Below are 21362 nucleotides of genomic sequence, written 5' to 3' on the forward strand. Positions count from 1 at the left end.
GAAAGGCAGTGAGGATATTTATATCCTTATCAAGGAAAATCTTGAAGTAGAATATATTTTCTTGTTTTATTAGCTAGTGTGAAATTTTTATCATGAGAATATACACATTAAGGTTAAGAAGTTCAACAACTATAAATTGGCATATTGAGAAAAATAAGTCATTTGTGTAAACCTATTTCTTATACTCCTATTTTTGGTCCCGAGTGTTGTCAACCATTTTGACTGCATCGTGGTTCTCCTCAAAAACATCCAAAGTGTGTACAAACACATAAACACATAAATCGGCGAACTGAAAGTACACCCTTACGAAAGTTCTGCATTTTGCTTACTTTTTTTTCACTTAATAATATGTAATAGAAATCTTGCAATGCTTTCCTCAACTAATTTTATGTTACTTTTTACTTTTACCTCTATGTTGTTGAACCACATGAGTTTTTATAAAGCCATGCAAAGTAAGGTTAGAAAACTACTTAATTGCTTTTCTAAATGACTAACCAGTCATCTCTACATCACTGATTGAGTTACCAGTGTTTCAATTATCATAATTTTATAGTACTTCAAAAAAATTAGGTGATGTTATCCTTTCTTCATTACTTTTATAGGATTTTTCTGCTGATTCCTACAAGCTTATTCTTCTAAATGGTCATTTTTATTACTTCATCAAGAAAGGTTATTTCAAGAGGATTTGAATTATTAGAGTTAATAATATATATCAGGGTTTTTTTTTTTTTTTTTTTTTTGGAACACAAGAGAATGCCATTTGCAGAGAACAAGAAAATAATATGAAGGTGATGCTAAGTTCATGTTCCCGAAATTAGTGGGAGCATAACATAGTAAATCAGGAAGAAACAGGATGTTCTGATGAAAATCTTAAGATGTTATTTCAATGTGCTAGAATTTATTGAGGTTCTGGCTATAAGATTGAAAATGTCTGACAAGTAGAGAAGGCAACTTTTCATGGGATTCATCCCCTTATAGGAAGGATCTGCAAAAGTAGATAATATGAAAGGAATTAATTAAATACTATAAAGAAAAACCATAATAATGTATAATGATGCTATGCCATTTCTATAGTTTTAGTATAAAAATTATACTTTTGCTGGTTACTACTTATTTCAACCCAGTTCCCCTTTTTCTCTTCAATTTTATATGCAAGATCAGTACCAGAGATGAGTTTGCAATAGTTTTTCAAGTTGCTTTGAAAGATATCTACAATTTCTTTCTGCTTTTATAAAGAATGGAAGTCAAACTAGAAGAATATACAGTGTGTGATAAATTGATATATTTTTCATTACTTGAGAACGTGAACTATTTTCTCTCCTATATATTTAGCTGTTTTGGCTTTGAACTTTTGCACTTCAATCAAAGTGTAATTTTGAAGGAAGACTGTGTCTTAAGTTTTATTGAAGACTCAGCTATGTTTTCTGTTTCACTGACTTCACCAGAACTAAATAACTCAGCAGTGAAAACACACTGCTTGCTACCATTTGAAATACCCACTGCCCATAGGCATAATTGTCCATCAACCCTATAGAAATCTGTAAATTTATTTAGAAAGCCTGCAAATGAGATTGATCCAATAATAGGTACCCATAAGAAAGAAGGTAGAGAAAACATTGGAAACAAATATTCTTCTATTACCTCCTCAGCTTCCACTATAGTTAGCTCCATTATAAACACAAAATGGAAGAACTTTTCATGACAAGTTGCAAAATTCCTGACTGAATGATCGTAGACGTTTTAGCTGTATACTTAAGATGAAATAGATAAATGTGCGTGACATATGTATAATTACTCAGTTATCATTGTGTGTATGTGTAATCTTGAGTAGCTCATATCCTAATACATTAGGTTTTAAAGCTTTAAATGATGTCAGCAAGCCTCTATGTGATACACACCTACAGAGCCAGCAAACTCATGCCATAAACATTGCTATGATCTCTAATAACCAGCTATATGTTGGGTAAATGCATTTAGGTTTAGAAATAGCAAATTATTGGGCCATTTGCTTTATTTCTAATGTGAAAGGCTCGGGGGGATCTATAAATACTCTAAACTCATACTTGCCATGGAAAAATTTTACTCGTCGCTGACTTATTACTTGGCCTCTGAAAATCATTATCATCATTTGACTCACTTGGAGAGATAATTTACCTCATATGGACAAGCACTTTTCTCCCAAGAGGGAGTGAGTTTTACTAGCCTGTGCTTCATAGGATCAGAAATACTTTTAATTGTTTCTTTAGTGCTGATAGCTTCTTTCAACTGGTGAGAGGACTAATCATCTTATGCAAATACCAAGCCAATGAAATAATATGATGTTTGTATTCAAAGCAATTATATTGCCACTTCAATTTCTGTTCTGTATTCATAGATTTCAATAAGAAACCCTGACACATCAATTGTGATCTTTTTCACTTGACCTCTAATTAGTAGAATGCATTTAGAATATGTTTGAAGATTTTAAAGATTTTATATATATATATATATGACAAGTTATGTAGATTAATCATGTAGTGTCTTGATAGCTTAATTTGGGAAAATGAACTTAAACATTCAGAATTTTAAAATATGATTTAAAAAATTGTTTTCTAAGAACACGATAAATTTTCTAAGAATACAATAGATAATCAAAATAAAATGATCGACCATATTTATCTCTTGAGCATCCTCTTTTTTTCCCCTAGACTTGTAACTAAATAGCTCAGTGAAAGACTGCTAGATTATTGATTACACACATGTCATCAATGGCTCCCCATATGCAGGCCTAAACACATACCCACATGTACACGCACATACACTCACAGATTCTGTAGTATTTTGTTCTATTTTTAGTCTTCCCAATAGTCAAATTCTCATTTCTCTATGAAATAGACTCCCTAAATCACTCTGGACCTCTACCTTGGGCAGCTTTATGCATCCTAAATAAAGACAGCAGGGCTGTGGCCTCTCCTAAGAACAAGGTTCTGGGCCGGGCGCGGTGGCTCAAGCCTGTAATCCCAGCACTTTGGGAGGCCGAGACGGGCGGATCACAAGGTCAGGAGATCGAGACCATCCTGGCTAACGAGGTGAAACGCCGTCTCTACTAAAAATACAAAAAACTAGCCGGGCGAGGTGGCAGGCGCCTGTAGTCCCAGCTACGTGGGAGGCTGAGGCAGGAGAATGGCGTGAACCTGGGAGGCGGAGCTTGCAGTGAGCTGAGATCCGGCCACTGTACTCTAGCCTGGGTGACAAAGCGAGACTCTGTCTCAAAAAAAAAAAAAAAAAAAAAAAAAAAGAACAAGGTTCTTATTTCAGGAGTCAGACACCAAGCAACAGGAGTCCCAAAGCAGCATCTGACTCGAGCTTGTGAAGCTTCACAGGCTGTTGTTTTCCTTGCCTCCTCACTGTCCTGGGGACTGCCTGATTGTCCTCTTGAAGCTTTCACCATTGATTCCCATTTTCTTGCTGTGATGCTCTTCCTGAAAGATATAGGGGCTCGTACAGATTGTTCTAATGAGAATAATGCAGAGAGCTCTTACAAAGGAGATGTGTGGGGAGCAGGAAGGAAGCACCAGCGATGCCCAAATGATTTCTTTAATCTGTCTTTTCTATTCTACATGTTGTGCACCCCATTCCCTTGAGAGGTGTGCCGTGATATGTTGATGTTTGAGAAGGGCAGATTTTGTATTTATATAGCCCTGGATTGGGGAGGAGGAGCAATCTGCCCTTTCATAATCTTTTCCTTGAGACTTCAAGACCGAAAGAAGAAAAGGGTCTGTTGCATGTATGATGTTTTTCAGCTAGAAAAGCGATGCTAATCGACAGAGAACCTGCCCACAATATCCCATTCTGGGTGGCCCAGTCTACATCACATATATTCTGTAGTATCAGTCAGAATCATTTTATTGTTTTTCCTCTGAATTTTGTGAAAAGAATAATATATTAGACAGAGAAAGAGAAATTGAGAAGGAGGGACTAAAAATGAAAAAGAGAGGGACAGTTTCTTGAACAGTAAAGACTTTTTTAACAGGAGTTACAGTACAAGTGAAAATACACGGCAGCAATTGAGATGCAGATTCAAGTTCTGTTTTATTTACTTTAAAGCATTACAGATGCGCTCAAAAGACAAACCATCAGTCAGCAATGACAGGGAACATGAAAATGTATAAGAATAAATTGAGCTTTAATTTTTTCTTGACTAAGTATAGACATTTATCATAACTAACGCACTTATAATAGCATAGTACACTCTTGTTTTTTCCTTCTATTTAGTAATCCCATCTATTTTGTTTTGTATCTTAAACCTAATTAGACAACAACAGTCCAGGATTCTGCAAAATGACAATATTTCTTTTAACCAATATTGGCGAAATCAGCTGCAATTAAAGTTATGGCAAGAGTTTATGCAAAAACAGTGTGATGTTTTTGCTAAATAGTGTGTGAAGTCCTCCTACTTGTGACACCTAATTACTGGTGTCATGCTTGCAACAGCAGCATCTGTGCACACTCAACACTCTAATGGGCAGCTCCTACAGGACTAATGTATTTTAATTGATAGTGTTTAGCGTGGCTTTTGGTTTCTCTCTCATGTGAGAAGCTATGCCCTTCTGCTCTCCTGTCCCCAAATGAGCTGGCTCTCTGCTGGGGAACTCACAGTACAGATGGTCAACAAAAGGTGAAGATTGCCAGGATTCCAGCTATCAGTCTCTTTTCATTCAAGATAAAATCTGAATTACTAATCAGCTTCCTTCTGCCCCCACACTCAGTCTTACTCTAGCCCAAGCTGTTTACATTTGGACTTAATGCTAATCTCTCTTTGTCAAATGGCTTTATCAAGTCCCATTTGATTTGAAACATACCTTCCTAACTAGCAAATCAGGGCCAGACCATTTTAGTTCCTCATCACTCATAGTTCATTTCAAATACAAATTGTTCTTTCCCTGGGGAAAGAGCTAAAGCCTGGTTACATTTCATCTCTGGTATCATCTGAAATGGGAAGAAAAAGTACTTGAACACAATAGAACTAAATGACAAATCACGTGTGGTTCACATGAATCTGGATAGTGCATCCTCCATAGAATTGTTATCAATGTTATTATGTTTAGCTCTTCACAAATAGCACATTTACACTTTAGAGTTTTCTGAGCTCTGTGTCCTTAGTTCTTTGATAAGAAGTCAGGTATATAAAAAAGAATAAATAGAATTATGTACACCTTTCACTGCATCGACCTTAGCAATGCTTGTATCATTTTCTTTGTTACTAAGAAACTTTAAAAAAAATCATTTGCAATTGCTCAACACATAGGATACAGTTGTAAAGAAAGAGTCTACAAAATAGTGTATAATTCACCAGACTACTGTGCTTGAAACATCTGAGAAGGAGCAGCCTGGAGAATGTGACAGAGTCAATCCCTGGTTTAGAAGGAAGCAGGAAATTATCTACCCCTTGCTGGCCAATTAGCAAGAGTCTGCGTCCTTAGTTTTAAAGACAGTAAGCAGTGGACCTGCCTATATGGCCACTCAAAGGGAAATGTTGCAAAGTTCTAATGAGATGCTGTTAATTTTGAGTGATATTCAGTCTAGTCCTCTTTTTGCATTAGGGGAAAAAAGGGACATAAAATTGCACTCCTTAAATCATGATCCTGGTGCTGGTTTCTAGGCAACCACAAGTGAATGAAACCAAAAAAAAAAAAAAAAAAAGAAAGAAAGAAAAGAGAGACTTTGGAAGATTTTTTTTTCCTGAATAAAATACATGTTTTTGCCTGTCAATCAGTTTATTTTTTTTACATATTCTGTAATGAAATAGTTTCTAAATCTGAGCTTTAAATTAAAGAAGAAATCACTGAGGATAAATGCTATGTGCTTCTGTTTACGCTTTAAAAAGACATCCTTCTTAAAAGCAACTTAATGAGATTAAGATGTTAAATTCTGTATATATTAGGAAGTAGACATTCTTACAGATATATGCAGGCTCATCCTTTCTTGGTAGCAAACATTAAAAACCAAAACAACAAAAGCAGTGTTGCAAGACTAAGCAAAGAAATGAAACCAAAGCAATTAAACAGCTACTTCAACATAAACACTTAGTAATATTGAAGGCTATCATGGAGGTGCACACATAGTGTGCTGGATAATAGTGCTTTATGCTTACATAATTTTCACTTTGCAATTTAATTTATATTAACTGGTTTAGTTCTCACAACAACGTTTTGAGATAGGAATTATTATCTCATATTATAGGTGGGGAAATTATCCAATTTCTACTAATATTAAGTATAATTTTAAGGTTTTTATTTGGGTCCTCTAATTTCTGAATCAGAGATTAGTTTTGTTAACTTCAGAATGAACAAAATAGCCCTCTGTTTATATTATCCCTACACACACAAAAAAAAAAAAAAGAGAGAGAGAGAAAAAAAATAAAGAATTAAAAAATGAAATCTCCAGTTCTAGCATAGGACATTCAAAACAAACAGACAGAACTTCAGATATCATCATAGAAATTAATATTATTTTTACTTTAGTGTATAATAGATGTTCAATCTCAAAATTCATAACTTGGCCAACAGCACGCTAAACTTGATTTACTTTTTTGTGCATATGTTCTAAAACTTTATGTTATGTATAATGTAGAAATATTGCCTGCTTTTTTTTTATCATATATACAAATAATGTAGACTTAAAGTAAAAATCAAAATTACAAATTTTTGGTTTCAAACCTCAATTAGTCTCTGGCATTAATAGTCACTAAATAAAGGTTTTTTAATAAATGAATTAATAAACTATTCTACCACACAATTTTACATTTTATCAGAAAGGGTAATTTATGCCAGACACAATTTAACAGTTTAGGTCAACATTAGAGATGCAAAGACAAGTAAGACACTCCTTGGCAAAGTTCTTTTAGGGGCAATAGGCACAAAGACAAATATTATCATAATTTACATACAATATTCCGCAGTTTATGCAAATGCATAGTATATCATGAGAATGAAAGGAATGCCACCTGGGCCAACCTGAAGAAGGTAGAGGTAAATGGGTCAAGCACACTTTCGGTGAAATGCCAAAAGTCAGCCTTAATCTCCGGATCTCTTCCATTCACAAATACAAAGTGGTTAAAAAGCAACCTCGAACCATGCAAAATACATTGCACATCAAACATACATGCTCTGAATGCAACTGTGTTCCAACAATATTAAAATAAGAATTATTCTCTGCTGGAAGCAGTAGCTCACGTCTGTAATCCCAACACTTTGGGAGGCCAAGGCAGGTGGATCACCTGAAGTCAGGAGTTTGAGACCAGCCTGGCCAACATAGCAAAACCCTGTCTCTACTAAAATACAAAATTATCCGGGCATGGTGGCACATGCTTGTAATCCTAGCTACTTGGGAGGCTGAAGCAGAAGAATCACTTGAACCTAGAAGGTGGAGGTTGCATTGAGCCGAGATCGTGCCACTTCACTCCAGCTTGGGCAAAAAGAGCGAAACTACGTCTGAAAATATATATATATATTCTCTCAGATATTTGTAGAATAAGAAATATTCTGAGATAGGCAGAGCAATATCTCTCTATTTCCTTGTGCATATAATAGAGAGAAATACATATATTTACATTATAAAAAAGAAGTGAGAACTTATGAATATTCTAGGAAACTAATGACTTCCATCTTTCGCAAGCACATTCTTACATTCTTAATTTTAACACTAAAAGTTCTGAATAGTTATGTTTGCTATTTCTGTTTCTTATAATGTCTTCTACTTCCCTCATCCCAAATATTCTTAGTTTATTAAAATAATCCTAATTATTATATGCCCTTTCCTGATGCTCTCCAATCAGCCATAACCTGACTATTAATTCCATGATATTTATGTAAAACCATAGGAAACTCAATGAATAATATTTTGATTATTATTATGCATTATCATTTGTCCAAATTGGTTCCAGACAGATGCATGTCCCTTTACAACTTACTTGTTAAATATGTTTGAATTTTACAAACATATATAAACTAAGTTTGGTAAATATTTTCATAATTGATGAGATTAATTAATAAGTCCTGCAATTACAGAAGTGATCATACCAAGAGAAGAACCAGAAACTATATTAGCAATGTGTATCAGTTCATTCTCACACTGCTATGAGGAAATACCCAAGACTGGGTAATTGACTCACAGTTCTGCCTTGCTAGGGAGACCTCAGGAAACTTACAAACACAGCTGAAGGCAAAGGAGAAGCAGGCACTTTCTTCAAAAGGCAGCAGGATGGAGTGAGTGCCAAGCAGAAAGGAAAGCACCTTCTAAAACTGTGTGATCTCATGAGAACTCACTCACTGTCATGAGAACAGCATGGAGGAGACTGCCCCCATGATTCAGTTATTTCACCTGTTCTGCCCTCAACACGTGGGGATTATCAGGATTACAATTCAGGATGAGATTTGGGTGGGGATACAGAGCCTAACCATATTATGATTAAATGGCTGGTTTATTAGAGATAATATAGATACAATAGGGAGTCTATTGCCGAGACTCACTTTAAAAAGTCATTTTGGCTGAAAATTTCTGATACCAAAATCTTGCCCAGAACAATTCAATAAAAACAAAGAGATCTCTGTCTAAAAATAGCAACTCTGTTTGTTTATTTGTTAGATCCTGATGATGGCAATGTGGAACTGTAAAATAATAAATAATTCAAACTATTTGCCTATTAATCCAAGGCATTATTTTGAAATTAGCCAATAAAATCACAACAATTTTTCAGTATAGAAAATAATAATAATTGAAATGTTAGCAAGTGCACACTACAAGAGAAGATGCATTTATTAGAAACACAATGAGAAAAGATTACTTAGGCATTCATCTCTGTCTTCAGAGAAGAGGATAAAATAATTTCATAGTAGTGTTTGGAAGGTCTTATTGTCACTATACAGGTAGCCTCCACCAGGGAATCAACTAGAAAGTAGAAACTATTTTTTTTTCTTATTTTAACTAACATACTGCAAATTTCTCAGCAATGATTTAAATCACTATTGCTAGCTTGTAATTATAACAAAGTACTGTTACCATTACCTCGGTAATGGTATTTTGTTTGCTTGACCAATTTACCTCTATCTTCTTCAGGTTGGCCCAGGTGGCATTCCTTTCATTTTCATGATACACTATTTAATACTCCAGCAAGAATAATTAAATATAATATTAAGGACTATTTTTTTCAAAATTTACATGGAATATTCTAAACCTACATACAGATAGAGAAAACCACAATATAATAATCACCAGTATACCCATCATCTATATTCATCAAACAAACAAATAAACACACAAAATATCATCAACTAAAACCAATGGGGGAAAATAAGTAGACAGGTATGTTACAATATATTATTTTAAATATACAGTTTTTAAGAGAAAATTGTCAGATACAAAGAAACAGGAAAGGGTGATCTGTACTCAGGGAAAAAATGGAGATGTCATCAAGATGGTTGACTAGATGTGCCTGGGACTATCCTCCTCCTCAAATATGGAACAAAATAACAAATAGATAACCACACTTGGTTCAAGTGTGGTTGAATAGCAAGTAGATAACTTGCTAACTCAAAGTAGCAAATAAATAACCACACTTAACTGTCAAATACAGTATTTAAGATTGAACATTGGAATTAAGCAGGGGAGTGACAGGGACCTTCTGTGGTATTGAAAGGAGAGACAGGTGGAGAGACAGGTGAAGAACTGACCTGGCGGGACTTGCTGAGAGCCAGGAGGAACTACCCATTGCAGGGAAAATTGTAAGTGAGAGATACCCACCATTCCACATTCCCACCATGGACACCTGCAACCCTAGCCACAGAAGAGCCTGTTGGCCCTCACAGGCCCTGAGCCCAGCTAGTACAGAAAGCTGTCAGAATTCTGCACCATGGCATTGTTTTAGAGATGGAATTCACACTGGGGCCCACTCATCCCCCGAGCTGCAGCAGCATAACACCATTTTGAGAGCCAAGTCCCCACCAGACTATATTCTGTCATTGATTCCAATATTCCCTGCATATCCACATCCCTATAAACCCATTGACAGTTCCCCACATTCACGCAGAGGTCTGCAGTGTCATGATGCCATTGTGGCTGGGACCCCAGCACTCTAGCCCACACAGTGTCCTACACTTTGGGGAACAGGCAGAGCAGCTCACCAGGGAGGCCATACCCAAGACAAAGGGAGCCAAATTGTGCACTGCCCAGAAGCTAGGACCCACCTTCCCAGGGCTGCTACCGCTGACAGCAACTCACCCATGGTGGTGGCAGGGCCACCATGGACTTGCCTATGCCTTAATGGGGCCTGATGAGCAGCTTGTCACACATACTGTCTGGAAGCCTGAAGATAGATTTACACTACCCAACTGGCAACAATGCCAATGCCCAGACATGCCATGCGGGGGTCTGAATATTGGCCCTCCCAGCTCACCATCATTTATACCCGCATACTTCAAATGGGGTCCTCTCCTGCCTGCCTGTTGCTGCTGCTGCCACTGCCACCTGTGTGCATTCTGGGGGTCTGAGGATCAGCCCTCCTGCCCTGCTGCTGACAGGGCCTTTGTGCACTCTTCTGGGGCCTGAGGACAGGCCCACCCCGCTCATCACCAGTGATGATAGTGTCCGTGAGTCGTTTCTGGGGGCCCAGTGACCAGCCTGCCCAGGCCATTGCCACCACTGCCAGTGCCTGGACACACCTCCTGGGGGACCAAGGATCAACCCCCACCCACTGCTACTGTCACCAGTTCCCACCCGAGTGTGCCACCTGAAGGCCTTGGGATTCACTCACCCAGCTGACTACCACCACTGCTAGCAACCAGCACATATCACCCGGGGGATCTAGGGATGACCTGATGCCACTATTGCCATTGCTGGCACCACTAATACAACCAGAGCAAAGAGGAAGAGTCCATGTGGTGTGCTGCTGCCACCATTGTGACTTTGCATGCCACCTGGAGGCCTGAGGACCAGCCCACCCCAACAACCCAACCACTGCTGGTGCCCAAGTATGCTGCTTAGGGGTTCTAGGACTAGCACACCCAGCCCAATGCTATCAACCCTGGTGTCTGCATATGCCACCCAGGAACTGGAAGACCAGTGTACCTGGAATCCTTGTCCCTGGCAAAGCCTCGCCACAACCTCTATTAAAAACTGCATTGTAGGCCACTGAGGAACTCACAGACACCACTGATATTGATTGCAGCTGAAGCAATTATACAGAGACTACGCTATTGTTATGACTCAGAATCAATCCAAAGTACTCTACCCAATCAACACTATAGATATATCTACAAAAAAGTATTTCCAATAAAAACCAACCCATAAATTTGAAGAAATAATTATTAAAACAGATATGCAGATATCAACACAACAACATAAAAATCATGAAAAAGCAAGCAAACATGACACCTGCAAAGAAACAGAATGATTCTCCAATAACAAATCCCCCAAAAGGAAGAATTTTAAATGCCTGAAAACTAATCCAAAATTATGAACTTAAGGAAACTTAGTTAGATACAAGAGAACAAAAGTCAACAGATAGATATATATTATACAATAGAGGAAAATAGAAATTCTGGAACTAAAAAAATTCAATGAATTGAATTTAAAAAATACATTGAGAGCTTCAACAATAGATAAGATCAGGCAGAGCAAAGAATTTCTGAATTTGAAGACAGGTCTTTTGAAGTAACACAGTCAGATAAAAAATAAGTAAGAATAGAAAACAATAAAAAGTCTATTTGATATATGGAACACCATAAAGAAAATAATTTGAATTTCTGGGAGTTCCAGAAAGAGAAGAGATGGGCAAAAGCATAGAAAACCAATGTAATGAAATAATAGCTGAAACTTCCCGAGTCTTGTGAGAAATATTGGCATCCATAAACAAAAAGCCCAAAGATTCCCATATATATTCAATCCAAAAAGGTCTTCACTGAGACCTATTATAGTCAAATGTCAAAAGTCAAAGACTAAGAGCTAATTCTAAAAACAGCAAGAAAAAAGCATCAAGTCACAGATAAGGGAATTTCCATCAGGCTAATATATTGGTCAGGGGAAACCTTACAGGCCAGGAGAGAATGGGATAATACATTCAAAGCGCTGAAAGAAATAAAAAAATTTGAAAACCTGCCAGTCAAAAATATACCCAATGAAGCTATCTATCAGAAATAAAAGAAATAATGTCTTTTGCAGGAAAAGAAAAACTGAGGGAATTCAACACCATCAGACTGGCCCTACAAGATATGCTTGAGGAAGTCCTACATCTGGAAGAAAAAGAACAATGTCTATCAACATGAATACATATGAAAGTATAAAACTCACTGACATGGTTTGGCAGTATCCCCACCCAAATCTCATCTTGAATGTTCCCATAGTTGCCATGTGTTGTGGGAGGGAAATGGCAGAAGGTATTGGCATGGGGTTACCCCCATGCTGCTGCTTTCATAATAGTGAGTGTGTTCTCACAAAATCTGTTGGTTTAGTAAGCGGCTTCCCCGCCTGTGCTTGGCACTTCTCTCTTGCCACCATATGAAGAAGGACGTGTTGCTTCCCCTTCCACTATGATTCCACGTTTCTTGAGACCTCCTGAGCCATGCAGAACTATGAGTCAATTAAACCTCTTTCCCTTATAAATTACCCAGTGTTGGATATTTCTTCACAGCAGCATGAAAATGGACTAATACACTGACTGGTAGAGCAGATACAAAAATGAAAAAGAGAAACAAATCAAATGTTACCAGTACAGAAAACCACCAAATCTTAAAGATAATCAATAAAGAGAAATAAAGGAAAAATGGGTTTACAAAACAATCAGAATATTATTAGCAAAATGACAGGAGTAAGTCCTTACCTATAAATAACAATTTTGAATAGAAACTGTGTAAATTCCTTGATTAAAAAATATAGACTGGCTGGTTGGATCAAAAGCAAGACCCAATTGTATGCTGCCCACAAGAAACATATTTCACCTGTAAAGACACATGGAGACTGACAGTGAAGGGGTGGAAAAAAATATTTCCTGAAAGTAGAAACTAAAAATATACAGGAGTACAAAATCTATTATGAAATAGATTGTAAGTGAAAAGAAATCATAAAAAGAGACAAAGAAGGTCATTACGTAACGACAAAGGGATCAATTCAGCAAGGGCATATAACAATTGTAAATATGTGGGCACTCAACACTGGAGCACTCAGATATATAAAGAAAACGTTATTAAAACTAAAGAGAGAGATCAACTCCAATACAATAATAGTTGGGGACTTCAACACCCTACTTTCGGAGTGACAAATTGTATAGACAGAAAATCAACAACGAATCATCAGATGTAACCTGCATTATAAACCAAATGGACCTAATAGATGTTTACAGAGCACTTCATAATCAGGGAAGAAAAAGAAGTTATAGACTGTCTCTGAGAGCCCGAAATCCTGGACTTCGCAGAAAATAATCTCAAAAAAGTCATTATAAATATGTTCAAAGAACCACAACAAATCATGTTTAAAAAGTAAAAGAAAGTACCAATGATTTGCCACAAAATAGCAAATATTAATAAAGAGGTAGATGTTATAAAAATAAAGAAATGAAAATCCTGTCACTGAAAAGTACAACTGAAATTAAAACTTCAACAGAAAACGTGAACTGATGAAAGAATGAATCAGTAAACTTAGTAATGCATTAATAGCTATTACACAATCTGATGAACAGAAAGAAAAACAAAATGGAAAAAACTGAAAAGAGCCACAGAGACCCATAAGACACCATAAAATATACAAACATGCTCACATGGGAGTATCAGAAGGAATATGAGAGCTTATTAAGGTTCACTACAGTTATCTCATTTTCCAGATCTCTCTGCTAAGTTTCTGGCTAGTTTTTCAGTCTTCTGCTTGCCCTAACCAAGAGAGAGAGAGAAAAGATCAAAAACATCTTTGAATATATAATGACTTAAAACTTTCAAATCCGATGAAATAACATTAATACACACATCCAATAAGTTAAGTGAATTTAAAAAAGGATACACTAAAGTATATACACATCTTTAAATATAATCAAATTGTTTAAGGACAAAGACAAAACAATTTCTTGAAGACAGAGAAAAATGAAGAATGAAACATTACATATAGCCAAACACCACTATAATTAACAGCTAATTTGACATTTGAAACAATAGAGGCCAAAAGGAAATGGAATTATATATATGTAGCAGTGGAAAAAAATAAACAACCACCTGTAAACCAATATTTCCATATCTACAAAAACCATTATTCAAAAGTAAAACAAAATAGTTATTAAAAACTCAAAACAAAAAATTTGTCATTAGCAGATCTGCCTTAAAAGAAATGCTAAAAGAAATTCGCATCCTTTGGGTTCAAAAGAAATGACACTAGACAGTAATTTGAATCTACACCAAGAAATAAAGTGCACTAGAGAAAAAAGAGTAAGCAACTTCTAAGTAGCCAAATTATTCAAAATAAGCTAGTATCCATCTAGCTAGTGAATTTTTAAAATAAATAAACATATTTTAAAAATGAAGTTCCTGTACTCATAATACTTTTCTCTCTTCCTCTTTTGTCTTCCAATAATGTTCCAACATCCAAGCCGGAAACCTGGGAACATCCTTTACTCTTAATTTTCCCTTAGCTTTTATTCCCCAACCAATAAATGATCTTTGATCTTTTTTTATTCTACTAAGTAACTATTTTTCAAAGATACATAATCTTTATTTCATCTAGTATCATTGCTTCCTTAGCTTCACAATCTTTTTTTTTTTTTTTTTTTTTTTTTTTTTTCCTGAGAAGGGGTCTCACTCTGTCACCCAGGCTGGAGTGCAGTGGTGCAATCTCGGCTCATTGCAAGCTCCGCCTCCCGGGTTCAGGCCATTCTCCTGCTTCAGCCTCCCTAGTAGCTGGGACTATGGGCACCCACCACCACCCCTGCCTAATTTTTTGTATTTTTAGTGGAGATGGGTTTCACAATGTTAGCTAGGATGGTCTCGATCTCCTGACCTCATGATCTGCCCACCTCGGCCTCCTAAAGTGGTGGGATTACAGGCGTGAGTCACCACCTCCGGCCCAGCCTCACAATCATCTTACAACTGCAGCAGGCTCTGACAGGTTTTGCTGCTTTGTCTTGTTGCGCTCTAATTAATTTTATGCATAGAGGTCAATGGGAGATTTCTAAGATGACCCTCAACTTTCCTTAGTAAAAAAGCTCTGGGTAACACCTTTTCCTTGAGTGTGAAGAGTTTTTGTGAACATGATAGAATCAGGGTTCTCTTGATTGTGTTTTACATCATATGGGAAAAGTAGTGGGATAGTCCCGTTTGTGATTTTTCTGTTATCAGCAGATGGGAAAGAGTTTTCTGCTGGCTTTGAAGAAGTAAGTTCCCAAGCTGTAAGAGTATTACATGGCTAGGAGCTGAACAGGGCCTGTAGGAGCTGAAAGCAATCCCCAGATTATATTTAACAAGAAAATTGGGAAATCAGTATTACGAGTTTGGGGAACTGAATTCTGTCAACAACCCAAATGACCTCGAAAGAACCTTAAATGATAGCCTAGCCCTGGCTTACACCTTGATTTTAGCCTAGAGAAACCCTGAGCAGATGACCTTTGCCTCCACTGACCTATGGAAACTGTGATATAAAAAATGAGTGTGGTTTAAACCACTCACTTCGCAGTAATTGGTTATGCACCAATAGGAAACTAAGAATGCTGTAACTCTTGTTTCTTCTTTAGCTTCTCTTTCTAAAACAGATTGCTCACACTGCAATCTATACTTTGACCAAACTGCACTTCCTGAATTTATAAAGTATACTACACTCTTTTGGGGGAACTTGTGGGGTGTTCTGTTCTATTTGATAAGAAACCTTTCACAGCTTCTTGATATCTGTCTAAATCTATTTATTCATCAGGTCTTCACTAAAAGTTTCTTAATATCTGTGGAGTAGATTTTTACCTTAGAGTCGTCTTGTACTAGGCAGATTGTGACCATTCAGCAAATGATAGATAATAGTTTTTAAGTGCTGATTGTTAATCTAGTCACAAAGATGACTAAAGTGAGTGGGCTGTTTTCACCGTATCTTTTGGGTGATCAAATTAAATTGACCATTTGCTGACATAATCACTTATTTGGCATGTTCACCCCTGAAAAAACATATATAGAATTGGCCTTTTCACATCTTACTAATAGTAAATGATTATATATCTATTACTGCATAAATATCCCTAAGAAGTTTTATACCCTTATTGGAAAAATTTTCCACAACATTGCCTGATTGCTAACAATATATTTTTCATTCTTTCTTCAAATCTCTCTTTGATTTTGAAGAGCAGAAAATAAATCAACTGCTGACCTTTAGAATGCATTATTCATGAATATAAATATGTACATTATATTATTTAAGCAAGTCTTTTAAAGGAAATTCTACCTATATATTCAAGCCGAACATTTAAATCTACATAATGCATTAGTTATCCTACACATAGCTTACTTTTATTTTGAAAATATTCTCAATTTAAAAATCCAACAACCTAATACATATAAAAAAGTATATTCTAATTTGTTCATTAAAAGATTCATATTATTCAGAAAAATATCAGTCAAGTGATTTCATTTATGACACTTTAATTCCATGAGTAACAGATTAATATATACATCCAGGTAAAACTTAAATGTCTCTAAAATCATGTTTAGGGAAATCAAATCTAGCAATAAAAGACATTCTCAGTGGTCTAAATTACAAAACAAAAAGGAAGGCATATCAATCCTGATTTTGGTTTAGGTATGACATTTAAATCTTGATTTTTTTCCAATCTAGTAATCCACTTTTCACTTTTCTCTTTAAATAGTTAACTACAAAATGTTATCCTAGATATTCTTCTAATCATACTAGTATATAATATATAGACTACCCTGCAGTTAGCTTAAATCCTAACTAGAAACTGTCTTTTTGTTCGCCCTATACATGGTTGGTTTTCATATCTGTTCTACCTTAGTCTCTATCTACATTTTATGTGCATGTTCCCATTTGCCCCAGAGTTTGAGGAATCTGGATTCTATTCTTCTTCTGTGTCATGGCTTTTATTTTTTATTTTATTTTATTTTATTTTTTTGAGGCGGAGTCTCGCTCTGTGCCCCAGGCTGGAGTGCAGTGGCGCAATCTCGGCTCACTGCAAGCTCCGCCTCCCGGGTTCACGCCATTCTCCTACCTCAGCCTCCCGAGTAGCTGGGACTACAGGCGCCCGCCACTGCGCCCGGCTAATTTTTTTCTATTTTTTAGTAGAGACGGGGTTTCACCATGGTCTCGATCTCCTGACCTTGTGATCCGCCCGCCTCGGCCTGTGTCATGGCTTTTAATACCCCATCATCAAGTACTTTATGTACAATTGACCTTTGAGACACTCGACATATTTTTTTTAATTTCATTTCTAAAATTAGGAAAAGTGAAAATAAACTGGCCTTTTCTCATTTGATTTCATATACACATAGGAAGAGTTTGTTACCTATGAATTTGTAACATATTTTCCCATAACACTATCATAATCCAACAGGACAATTCAATGAGTTTCTTATAAATATAAGCCGATAGTTAAAATCATACGTCTTTTCCCAAGTATACCATGATGCACAAGTTTCATTTCCTAATAATATTCCATACATATTATGAGTGCTTGGATATCTATATATTCTAATTTCTTTTATAAACCAGAGCAACATGTAATACATATTTGATTTAACTTAGTTTATTCTTTGTGGTGCCACCAGTAAATACTTCTTTCTTCATTTTCTTTTTTTTTTAGACAAGATCTGGCTCTATTGCCCATACTGGAGTGCAGTCTCCGCTCACTGCAACCTCCACCTCCCAGGCTCAATCTATCCCCCCACCCCAGCCCTCTGAGCAGCTGGGACTACCGGCATGTACCACCACAGCTGGCTAAATTTTTGTATTTTTTGTAGAGACAGGGTTTCCCATGTTGCCCAGGTTTGTCTCAAATTCCTGGGCTCAAGCAATCCACCCACACTGACCTTCCAAAGTGCTGGGATTACAGGCATGAGCCACCACACTGGCCATAATATTTCAACCAAGATCTACACTAGGGTAATTTTTATAGACATAGTATTGTTTCCTAGACCATTCACTTCTTATAAAATTACACAATTTTAATTGTTAAAATAATCCATATAAGCAACATTAGTTAAGAAAACATCTGAGTTTGATTCTCAATGCTACTTTCCTTTATAATTTCTAAACATTTGGATAATTTTATTCAACTTTTAGAATTCTATTTATTTTTGTAACATGGAGATAATAATAATACAACATAGTTACAGAAACTTTAAGAATAATTTATGTGAAAGAAGTTTTAAAATGTTAATCTTATACAAATGCTGGCTAAAAATAATATACCATAGTATTTATAAAAAGAGATGAGATGGGATAAGAATGACAGTATCATTAAGCACTTGTCTCAGGAATTTGTTCCACATCTCAGTAGTTTCTATCTGATTTCAAGGATCCATAGGAATTATAACTGATTCTCCCATTTCTTTATGTTTCTAACAGACTGGAAACATCAAATTAGAATTCAGACTTTTTTCTCCCCATGGCTTTTAGTATCAAGTTTCCATTTGAACAACCAATGCATTTGTCTAAGCCACCAGGGTGCCTAACTCGAAAAGAAGGTGGAGGCGTATACACACTAACTTTTATGTCATCTTGTCATGCTGTGGTACCTCAAGGTGCTTTGCAATGACATTAAACTTAAAAACGTTATCTCTCCTGCTGAGTTAATTAGTTAAAATCAGGTAAGTGGCAATGACAACAAACACATCTTAAGTTCAGATTTAAACCTGAAGCCAATGTCAATAGACATGGAGGAGTTCCTTGAAGCAGGTGTATTGTAGCTCAAAGAGAGACCACCTGCAGAGACATATTTCAGCAGGGAAGATGTTAGGAATCCTGTTTTAGTTGACTTCAAATTATGAATGGTGAAAAGAAATCTAGTCCAAGAAGATAAGTTTTTATTTTTGACAAGCATCATGAACCGAAGTTAGCTTAGTGGTATAACATGACCTTCAACAAGTGCCACGGGAACAAGCTTTACGTCCAATGATATAAATTCTGAATAATTGGCAGCAACTATGTTTTGAATCAATCACAGTCCATTAAATAAATGAGTTAGGCTGTCAGCGAAAGAAATGGCAGGTGTTTTACACTTTGTAAAAAAAAATGACCAAGACACCCGCTGAAATCATCCAAAGAAGAGGTGATGTTCTGTATTTCCTTCCAGCTAAGAGCAGATATATTAAGAGATTGAGATCAATAAGCACAAATTCAAATTGTTTAACCACAGTAATATTCCATAGAATCCCTCTCTGTCAAGGAAAAGAACCTTAGGAGGAGCATTTAGTACAGGTACAATCCCACAAATTTTCTGCAAGGTGTTACTCTTAGAAAGGTCTTGGGCAATTATATTTTTTCATTTTTTTCTTTGTAATTTTATTTTATTAATATTTATTTATTTATTTATTTATTTAGTTAGTTAGTTAGTTAGTTAGTTATTTTGAGACAGGGTCTCCTTCTGTCTTCCAGGCTGAAATGCTATGATGCAATCTTGACTCACTTCAGCCTCAGCCACCCGGACTCAGGGCTCAGGTGATCCCTCCTACCTCAGACTCCTGAGTAGCTGGAACTACAGGTGCTGGCCACCATGGTTGGCTAATTTTTGCATTTTTTGTAGAGATGGGGTCTCATCATGTTGCTCAGCTGGTCTTGAGCTCCTGAGCTCAAATGATCTTTCTGCTTCTGTCTACCAAAGTGCTGGGATTACAGGCATTGAACACTGCACCAGGCCATGTCATTTATTTTAAATTCCTCTGTGAGGAGTTATATTATTTTTTTCAAATTATTCCCTTCTCTTCATTTTGCTTATAGGAACTGACTTGCTTTGGCCAAGAAATGTGAGCAGAAGTGATGAGAACCACTTTCAACCACAGTTTTAAGTGTCGTCACCATGCCTTCCTTTCCCTTTTCCTTGAGATTTAGGATATTCCCCATAGAGAACGTGCCTAGGTCCCATCATGAAAAAACACAGACAGGCCACAAAAGACATCAAATATAATTGAAGAAGTTGTAGTTGTAGGTTTTTGAGTTTTGAGACTGACTCATTACTATAGCATAACTTAACCAAAACTACTTGATACAGCTTTCATGCTAAAACAAAGAAGCAAGTAAGTCAGCAAAACAAACAAGTAGGCAAACATTTGGAAAACAAAATATAAATCATTAACAAACAGAATAGCATTGCAAATATCTAGAAAAGGCTACCCACACCAAGGCATTTTAAAGCAAAATCGTCTCAGAATATTCCACAGATTAACAGTGTTTCCTACATTATAAGTTTCACTGAAACTTGCATGTTTAACTTGAAATATCTTAAATATCTTAACAGAGAAAGGGGGAGAGAGAAAGACAGGAATACTTCTAAGAATGAGCTTAGTGTAGGTGAAAATTCTTCAAAGAACTTCAGAAATGGTTCTTCACCACTAAGGTAAAAATCACATACAGAATAATAAGAACGCCACCTTTGTAATTTAGGCCCGTAATTGGTGTGGGAAAGCATACAGTGATTATATGAAGGTAAATTTAATTTTCAATTTTTCTGATTTCATACTTCTCACATGCTACAGGAAGAAAGACAAAGCCAGGGAAGGCCATTGTACCCGTTACTCTCTTCTCACTAACAAACTGTCTCCTATATTCCCACGGTCTATAGAGCACTATTTCTGAAAGTCATTTGGTTTCTAATTATAGCACCAAAATTAACTCCTAACACTGGAAATATAAAAGAAACGACATATGTTTACTATGCTATTACATAGAATAAAGAAATTATTAAGTAAATGTGTGCAGGGAAATAGGAGAAATATTTTTTGTAGAACCACATATTGAAAATGACATAATGAAAAACTCTTTTGCTATGTGAAAAATGTGTGTATAACCTTGATCGTGAAAGGCACCACCACCAAAGCATCTGTTCACTTTGGCACTGACAAGGTACAATTTTAGAAAATCAAATTAGAATATCGCCTATAACATATAAGTTGCTGGGTAAGTCATCACTGATTAATGGTGTGGCAGACAAAAAGCATTTTCAAATAATTTTAAAGATAGAAGCTCTTTGAAGAAAAATACTGTAAAAATTAACCAGTAAGTGGAATTTGTTTTAGAAGTTTCCTCTACACATATACTTTTCGAAGGAAAATATTAGTCAAAAACACGGAAAAGATCCAAGTGAATATTTATCCTTCTACTCTGCCTGAACATCTAGAGTCTGATAATTTTGCATGTAAGAAACA

The sequence above is a fragment of the Chlorocebus sabaeus genome, chromosome 3 (genome assembly GCF_047675955.1).
Source record: "Chlorocebus sabaeus isolate Y175 chromosome 3, mChlSab1.0.hap1, whole genome shotgun sequence".
Taxonomy (NCBI): Eukaryota; Metazoa; Chordata; class Mammalia; order Primates; family Cercopithecidae; genus Chlorocebus; species Chlorocebus sabaeus.